We start from the raw sequence: 9,435 nt of genomic DNA on the forward strand, positions 1-9,435 counted from the left end.
TTCTCTATGATGTGGTTCTAATGACTTGTTATCACATAATCTTGGGGATATAATTAAAAGATTTGAGGAGGACTTTGAATAATGGGTTGACAAAAATATATTTGGTTCACAAGGGAAATGATTAGTTATTTAGAGACCCCTTGAAGTTAAAAATGGGAAAGACAACATGACTATTTTCTTTGGAAGAAATGAGCCTTTGAAGTTGTAGATGGGTATGAATACACAAAGTCCTAAATAAGACAAGGTTTTAGCTGACAGCGCAAGGGAACACACAATCCTATGATAGGAATTAAATTGAAGTGATGGTTGGGAACATAAAATTTCACTTGGATGCAAATTTTGGTAATGGTAGAACCACTATGGTTGGAGAGGTGGTAAAGAGGAATGCAAACTAGAAGAGAGGAGATATAAAGTTGCAGTAGAAGGCTGGTCCATATTGTAATTGAAGACAACAAGGAAACCATTTTTTTATTCCTAACTCTTTATTAAGTTTAATGGTGGTAAAATACAAACTCATAATGAGTTGTTGGTGCAATGAAAATTTGATAAGTAAATGAAAGATTGTATAGTTCCATTAGGAAGGATGGGAGGAAGAAGAACTATAGCTCTTACCTCTTGGGAAAATAGCTCTTTAGAGGGAGGGAAGTCTTGTGCAAGGGCACCCAAGAAAGGATTTGGTCTTAGGAAGACACCATTTATGAAGTGTAAGTGAGGATGAGTTGGAATCTTTTAAGGCCCATTATGGTCTATGGAAATGTTCTAACCAATGAACTATATAAAAATCCTAAATTTCTTGATAAGAACCTTAGGAACAAAATGATGGATTAGGGGAGGGACAAGGGGGGAGGAGGTAATAGTGACAACATGGGAATAAAATATGTTAAAAGGGTCTTAGATATGCTCTATTAACCTTTAAGAACATTTGGAAGAAATGCGAATAATTTTTTAATCAAATAAATCATCAAAGTATAAGTAAGAAATTCAAATTTTTGAATTCTAATGGCTAGGAGGTTTTTGGAGGAAAACTATGTTTTAGGCCTTTAATGGACTAGTTAGGCCTTGCAACCAACTTGGATCAGTTGCAACATTTAGTATAAACCTTATATAGTTTTGATAAGGCATATGCATGCAAACATTTTATGGATTGAAGATATATTTTATGGATTGATTATTGAAATAACACTAAAAGTTTAGTCTAACTACAATTTCTCATGGTTCTTTGATTGGTACGAATTATTTTAAATATGTAAAAAATTAAGAGACATATTTAACCCATGTTTGATCATTATTGCACATAATAAAATTAGTATTTTTATGTTCATTAAACATTTGTTGATAGGGCTTGTGATTTTACATTTAGTTTGAACTAGTTTTGTTTATCTATATAAAAACATTAACATTTCATGGATATAGAGCCATGTTTCCCATGGAATTTTTAAGCCAAAAATTGTATGATAGTGTCCAAAAAATTGAATGTGTAGATAAAATAAAGGAATGACTGGTGATCACCATTTATATGGTTGGAAAAGCACTAATTCATGGCTAAGGAGAAATAGTATATAATATAGCTGTTTGAGGGGAACAATTTTATATTTTAAATAGTTAGTATATGTCAAGTAGGTGGTAGATGACTTTCTTTTGTTCATGGTTGTGAGAGGAAGGCATACATTGAACATGTCCTCGTTTTGGAGGGTTCCCAAAGGTTGATTTGGTGCTTTTGCATGTAAAAGGGTCATAGAACCAAATTTATTGTTCATTATCCTAATTGGGGACTATTAGGAACTCTACCAAAAGTGGAAAGGTTTGGGGAGGAGAATTGATAGGGGTTTCTTTGTACAGTAGCCTGTTTGAGGGGTTTCATCCAAAACATCAAGTGGAAATATTTTAGTTAGAGAAGAGCGTAATGAGTATTTAGAAATGCCATTTGTTTTGAGATTTTTTTTGGGAAAATTTTGAGAAATGTAATTTTATTGGAGGCCTAATTGGGGCTATTACGCCTAGTCGACAGAGTTGTTTGGTTTATCCATAGAGATAGGTACTTGAGACTTGGTGAATTGATTATTTGGGGTTGGTTTAGTGGATTAAAGACCCTTAGATTCTTTGGGGCTATTGGGGAGATTGATAACTTTGATTAAGTAATCAAAACCTTGAGTTGTATTGGAAAATATTTGGGTAAGATATACCATTTTTTGTATTTTGTCATAGAAACTTGATAAGTCCCTATTTCTCTACATCATCTACCTCTGATAAAACCTACTTTTTCAAATCATCCACCTACCACTTTCAACAAATTATCTAACATGTCTAATATGTTTATGCCTACTATTTCTTCTTCTACTCCTACCCTTAGTAATCTTGTTCAAATTGACCTAGCTTTGCATCAATAAATGGCTCAATTCACTCAATATAGATACAATAATCCTATATGTGACATTTTTAATCCTCTCTCTCTCTCTCTCTCGACATACTTCATTGTTTTATTCTACTAGAAATTGAGATATCCCCTTTCTAGACCTACAATGGTAAGGGTGATCCTACAATTCATGTTAGGAATTTCCAAATAACATGTTGTAATTTTTCTCATGACCATACACTCATAAATAAAAACTTACATGAAAGTTTAGGGAAAGATATTTGTAATGGAATTTTTCGTTACCCCCTTATTATATTGATTCCTTTGAGAAGCTTGCCAACACTTTCATTCAACAAATTTTAAAAAAAATTTGGTCCTCAAATTTCTTTAATTGTTCTAATGTGTTTCTAAAAAAATATGAAAGAATTTGTTTACTTATTTTAATTTTAATTTACCGTAATGCAATATAGATATTATTCTCTTGAATAAGTACATTTTTTCCTATGTGATGCATGTTTACATCGAATCCAACAAAGAATTCAAAGGACATTGTAGTGGCAAAAAAGAATGACCTTAAAGTATGATATTGCTTCGTGAACAAATTTTGAATAATATTTTTCAAGAAAATAGTTGCTAGACTATGAGTGAATTTAGTTTTGTTCAAAGCTTGTATTCTATCTCCATCCATTTCTTTTCATTTCCCTAATTTTCACTTTGAGTATACATCTTTGTATAAAGTATTCTCTTCAAGATCCATTTTCACAAAGTTCTATTATTTTTCCTAAATATTAGCATTCTTTCCGTACTAAATTATGATGTCATTTAAGTCAAGAAGTTATATTTCCATATTAACTTTTTCCAAGACGACACTTGCAAAATGGTGATGATTTGACTTTTTAATTTTCCCTTTTAGGATATATATTTCTATAAGCAATACAGACAATTGAGTATCTAGAGGTGCCATTTTTTTTTGAGATCCTCTTGAGAAAATAATCAGTTACCCTTGCTGGAGGCCTAATTGGGGCTATTAGGCCTAGTAGGTAGAGTTTTTTGGATTTTCCTTAGAGATAGGCAGTTGAGACTTGGTGAATTGATCATTTTGGGTTGGTTTGGTGGATTAAAGACCCTTAGAGACTTAGTGGGTCATTGGGGAGATTGGGAACTTTGATTGGGTCTCTTAAACCTTGAGTTTTATTGTAAAATGTTTGGGAAAGAATTGTATCGTGTATTTTGTCATAGAAACTTGATAAGCCCCTATTTCTCTATATTGACTACCTTTGACGACAACTTCCATACAAACCACTAATCCTCTAAGTGTTGGTTCTCTTAATCACACTTCCCACAAGCATTCTTCATGCTATACTACCTTCTTCATTGTCTTTATATCATCTTTTGTATTTTACATATTACAATCCTCTTTCCACTTTTTAAAATCTTCCACATATCACTTTCAATAAATTTTCTAACACACATCTAGTAGATAGGCCTCCTATTGCTTCTTTGACTCCTACCATTAATAGTCTCGTTCAAACTGACTTAGCTTTGCATCAATAAATGTGGTGTTGAATATTTCTATAATGTGGAATTTGACACAGCACAATATTCATTGACTTTATAAAAGACCTTTACTTTTGTAATTTTTATAACATCTCCCGGAGGAAGAACATAAATTAATAAATCTTTATTAGAACATTGAAGAACAGCTAGAAGGTACAATTTCATGCGTGTGGAATGTCTGCTCAAATGAAAATAATGCTTCTCAGTTGTCACGTGCGACGCATGATAATTTTGAGTTGCAGCCTTATTGTGAATGGAAATGTCTTGGAGCGAACAATCGGAGTTTCCTGTCTGTGTGAAGATGACATTAGATGGATATGCTATTGGGCACACCACGGCCTGTGAGACCGCCTGATTTTGATAGATCAGTAGTGTTGGGGTATAGCAGCGTGTAAGGGACTTGTGCAGGTCCGGTCCTGTTCTTGTAAACATGACAGTTGTTATTCCTCTCAATTATATTCTTCTCAATCTTTGTCATGTTCTCTGAAAATTTTGTAAATCTCTCTTGAATACGGGGATCATCTACTCTATCCATGGTGGAGCCCTGCAACTGTCCCACATACACCTCGTTTTTTGCATGCTTTGACAAAATTTCCAGAACAGCCATGACAAGGGTTGCTTGTTTGGGAGCGGAGACGGTCTTGAGGAAAAATTCCTCTGGATCCTTAACAAGTTCATCATACTCAGGTGTTCCCTTGTCTGGAATCAAGCGTCTACTCATGGTAGGCAGATTTGGCATGTATCCTCCGTACGAGTACTGCCCAAAGTTGACTGCAGCATGGTGAGCAGATGCAGTCCAGATTATAGTCGTCACTATTTCCACTGCTTCAACAAAGGAATCCATCTTGTACCATCGGCTCAGATCTTCCCTGAGGTCTCCATGCCCCACGTTTACTATCTCATCCCACCAAGCCTGCAATTCCCTGTCATTTTTAATGGAGGCATCATCCTTGTAGTAGAGCGACAAGTAGTCTGAAACCCATTGTTTCAAGGCAAACCATATTTCTATACCGTCAACAGCATATGGGTAGTCCTCGATCACAAGCTTCAAACCATTCGGTGCCTTTGAATCACGGACTGCCATTCCCCTGCACAGTACATCGTGAAGTAACGGATCAAGTTTTTGCTATCTCTGTTAACTGGATTAGAAAAATGAAAAGAATGCAAAACGACAGTAATCAGCTTTTTCGCAATATTCAACCATTTTACGGTTAAATGTTATGAACCAGCATAGGTAATGCGGCAGTCGAGCTGTCGAATAAGTTACCTTTTGAGCAGGTCGTCCTCTAATCCTTGTTCATTGAACTTCCACTGCTTGTAGGCTTTAGATGACATTTCCATACAATATCTGCCAGGCGTGAAGCCTTGTTCAATAATACCTGACGCATTTATCAAACTCTGACGGGCAGCTTGATTGATGTCCATGGTATCCAGGTAGTGAGGTATTAACAATTTGTATAACGGGTGCATTTTGCTTAGTTGCCTGTGGGTTGCGATAATGAAAGGCTCCGTGACACAATGTGTTGTTAACCTGCGGAGCAAAATGTGTTTATCTTTAACAAGTTTTTAGGCAACTTATAATCTTTGATCGATTTTGCCAAAATATAATTGGTGGTTGGTAAAGTACGGTGGTTAATGTGCATAGTGAAAATACAGGTCGAAAAATGGTCCTCACCAATGGCTGACGAGCTGATGGTAACCTGCATCATTGACTTTAGCATGAGCTTTGGCCAGCTGCCACAGCGCTCCTTCTTCTGTCCGAAATTCCCCTGGCGTGAATACATTTCTTACGGCAGCCTGATCAGCAATTGGTGGCAAACACAACTCTATGGCCACTGGCTTCAGAATCCCTCCCTTGGTGAGGAAGTAAAGCGTGCGGCTTGCATATGTCTTGGCATCTTTCTACAGCTTGTTTATACGCTCCACATAAGGCATATAAACATCATAGTAGTCCACAATAAATAACCTTTTAGAAGCAATGGCCTGCATTTCCCACATTAATTTTACATTAGATTACAATAACAGGTAGATTAGGGAAGAGGGAGTTTTTGAATAAAATAGTCACCTGATCCACCGAAAGGCCCTCGAGGTCCTTTTCTATGTGTTGGGCGGCGATGGCGCTCTTCCGTGGACCGTACATCCTTTCATCCAAACTACTGGAGGGAGGAAATGTCTGTTTCAATTTCGAAGCGGCCATTGTCGATGTTATTGAAGAGTTATAAAAGTAAAGATTTTGGGGAGTTATAGAAAGTGGGTCAACGTTACCTCTACGCACTTGATCACCATTGGATTCAGCCCTGCAAGTGTCTGGCGTGCAAATTCCTCGTCGCTTCTCCATGCGAGTTCATCCGCTGTGGTGCGGAAAATCAGATCAATCGATCGTTTGACCTTAATAGAGTTTTCACTAGATGAAATTGAAGATCGATTAATGAAGCAAATGCTAATATTTATACCTTGTACAATTTGCGGGCGACTGAAATTAATGAGCGGAATGTCATCCTCGGTGCTGTCGAGGAGTCCCTGCACAAAATGCAGTGGGCTGCTATCCTGACGGAGACTCCTGAGAGAGTTGTGGGCAGTTTTGAGACCTCGTTTGTAGAGGTCGCTTACGTCATCAAAGGAGTCGAATGCGTGGTCGAAGAGATTAGTGAGAGTGGGAACGATGAGGTTAGCAACTGCGTCTATGAGGTGAGCTCCAAAGTCGGAAAAGTCAGAATAAGGAAACCTTTCGTCAGGGGGAATGAAGATCAAGCTTGTGCGAGTCTCGAATTCGGGAGCTGCAACAGATTCGATAAGAAAACATGTGTCATGATTACAGGCTTACAATTACATTGCTACTATATATATAGCTACTTATATATAGACACATGCCTGTTTGAACGCGCGGACGACCAGTTCGGCATCTCCTGGGATATGGGAGCTCCTGCGATCCACCGAGCACTTCCCTCCGCAGCTCTGCATCCTTCTCTGGCTCCCCAATGTCATTGTAGACGTCGTAATCATAAATGAGATCCGACACCTTCCTTTCTCCGCTTCCGTCTCCTCGGAGGGACTTTAAATCCATCTCCCTCAACTTTCTCAGGCCCGCCGGGGTTTCCTGCGGAACAAAGCTCTGATGATAAACACACATTCACATTCACCTTCATGTTAGCGCTTGTACTATCCTGAATAATTTAAAACCTACCCTAGCGATAAGGAAAAGCTGACCTTGTTGGCGAAGAAAACACGGTCATTGGGGTTGACAGAAGAAGGGGTTATCCACGAGTTGCATTGAAAACGAACATTGCAGTGGCCAGGGACAGATATGGTGAGTGATTTCAGAAAAAACTCTCGGGCGTGCATGTTTTTTATCACAAATGCGCCCGGGAACCCGAGTGCAGAGTTCCATTTCAACGTCACCGAGCAGCTTGTCTCGTGTGAGATGGGTCCGTCCCAAGGGCTCCACTTCAACTAACAAGGCTGCCCCATCGTTTTTCCCAATCCCGTTTCTACACAAAGACAACATGCAATGCATCGCATCACATCACATTAATCAAACTAGGATGAATATACCACTCGTCAAATTTAATTCATACCCTTTAATCTCAACATACAAATACAAATGTCTTGTAATCGCCATTTCTTCACCATTACCATCAATTAAGCAAACACAATTCTATGTGAACTAATTATAATATTAGAGATGCACTTCCCATGAGAAAGCTTAAAGCGTATATTATTATTATTATGCATAGATTATTACCGGGATCCACTTGGTCGCTGCTCACAAGCTGAAGAGAAATTTTCTTCCCCATCAATTCGGATGCCTCGTCAGCCAGCGTTGCGGCGTAGTCCGTCAAGTGGAGGAGAGCCACTTTCTGCAGCACCACTTCGCCATTCATCTCATAGTCGGGTGAATTCGTGATTCCATTGCTGCCCACTATTGTTGTAATTGAACCCATCTTATAACTAATTCGCTCCTTTACTCGATTACAATCCGCTAATATATATCCCTTGCTGCAACAGACTCAGACTTCTATATATGCACAAACGAAGATATTAATAGCTCTTACGAACAATGAAGATATAATTTGGTTTGGCTTAGTTGCAAGTACTGCTCTATAAATAGCCTTACATGGCGAAGGAGCCGGAGGATAACATTTGCCGTGGTTGCCATGTTCACGTGTTTCACTACATCCTCACACTCCTAGTGATTCACGACAATAATTGACCGGCTACATGAACTTAACCCCTCTATATTCAACGTGGTTGTAGTGTCAACTGTCATGACATTGGGCGCCTGGTACTCTCTTTTTTTTAATCATTTATTGTCTCTCTCGTTCTTTTAAACGTTTTTATGCATCCCGCTCTACGGAATCTTCAAAACACATTTACATTGACTTCAAAAATATGACGTGTTCAGCATTAACTGGCTACATGCGAACATCATCAAATCAAACTCGTTTTAAAGGTTTCGAAAGGACGGGGGTACTTTCTTTTAAAAGGAAGATGGAAATAATTTGGTCGTCAAACAACTACGCATTGTGGAAAACCTAACGTGATAAGATCATGTGCAATAGGAGTTTGAGTAAAATACACCGAAACCTCTTGCGACTTTGCACTGTTCACGAATCATATCGCTCTCTTACGGCCGGCAGAGATTCCATCCTCAAACCTCACGTAGTTGCAACCTAGATTTCTATAAATAATAGAAGAACAAATTTATTTATGGTGACTTCATCATAAAAAAATTATATAAAATGAGTTCCTATCCATGGCTACTTACTTTATTTAAAAAAACGTTTTACATCAACTAATTTGTTTACTTGCCATGTTCTGAACACACATAATAAAAAGTTAAATATTTTAATATCTGGTGATTTTTAATAATGAAAAGTCAATTGAGTATGACTTACAATATTATACTTATCTAGGTATTTATTTAGTATATTCTAATTATTTAATTAAATGAAAGTAATATTACACGTTTGGTTTTTATCAGTAAAAAATTGATGTTAAATATTTTCATTAATGAAATTAATATATACAGAGTTTTCACTTGGTGTAGGCATTGGTGGGAAGGAACAAAGGAGAAAACCTTGAGTTGTGCCTAAAACCTTGTCCAAAACATAGACTAGACAAATCTTAACGAGTCATACATCTTTCTATACAAATTTTGATGCAGTGCAAGGTGGGAGAATCCCCATAAGAGATGTCATAGCCCCCAACAAATAACCACATAGTGGAAACACAACGCAAGAAATAAGTTATGATAACAAACACAACTCTTTATTCATAAATAACTGATTGTATGCAATATGTCGGGCTGTAAGGCCTTACCAATTATGACCAAATATAAAGCAAGTAATAGTTCTCATACCTTTCATTATAATGAGTATGAGACTAATAGAGATGATGATGACCATGTTCCTCCTATTTTGCATTTACTCACATGATAATGGGGAGCATGTTGCTACTTCTTAAATTATTAGTTTTGTTAAGGGATAGAAAACAAAAATGGATCTCTTTTGATGTTGGAAAAACAT

The 9,435-nt window shown here is 37.3% G+C and overlaps 1 pseudogene across 1 annotated transcript; it reads right to left on the reverse strand.

The window, feature by feature from the left end:
• Nucleotides 1–4,008: 4,008 nt before the first annotated feature.
• LOC149576879 (linoleate 9S-lipoxygenase A-like) lies at nucleotides 4,009–7,987 on the reverse strand (annotated as a pseudogene). Its single transcript, XR_016362392.1, has 9 exons — nucleotides 7,653–7,987; nucleotides 7,118–7,398; nucleotides 6,782–7,022; nucleotides 6,364–6,687; nucleotides 6,176–6,261; nucleotides 5,976–6,083; nucleotides 5,586–5,893; nucleotides 5,178–5,441; nucleotides 4,009–4,998 (listed from the first exon to the last, which is right to left on the reverse strand). The product of XR_016362392.1 is annotated as a linoleate 9S-lipoxygenase A-like (transcript).
• Between the last annotated feature and the right edge of the window lie 1,448 nt (nucleotides 7,988–9,435).

This window comes from Cupressus sempervirens, chromosome 1 (assembly GCF_028749045.1).
Source record: "Cupressus sempervirens isolate cs-2001-9-10 chromosome 1, ASM2874904v1, whole genome shotgun sequence".
In the NCBI taxonomy this organism is placed as follows: domain Eukaryota; kingdom Viridiplantae; phylum Streptophyta; class Pinopsida; order Cupressales; family Cupressaceae; genus Cupressus; species Cupressus sempervirens.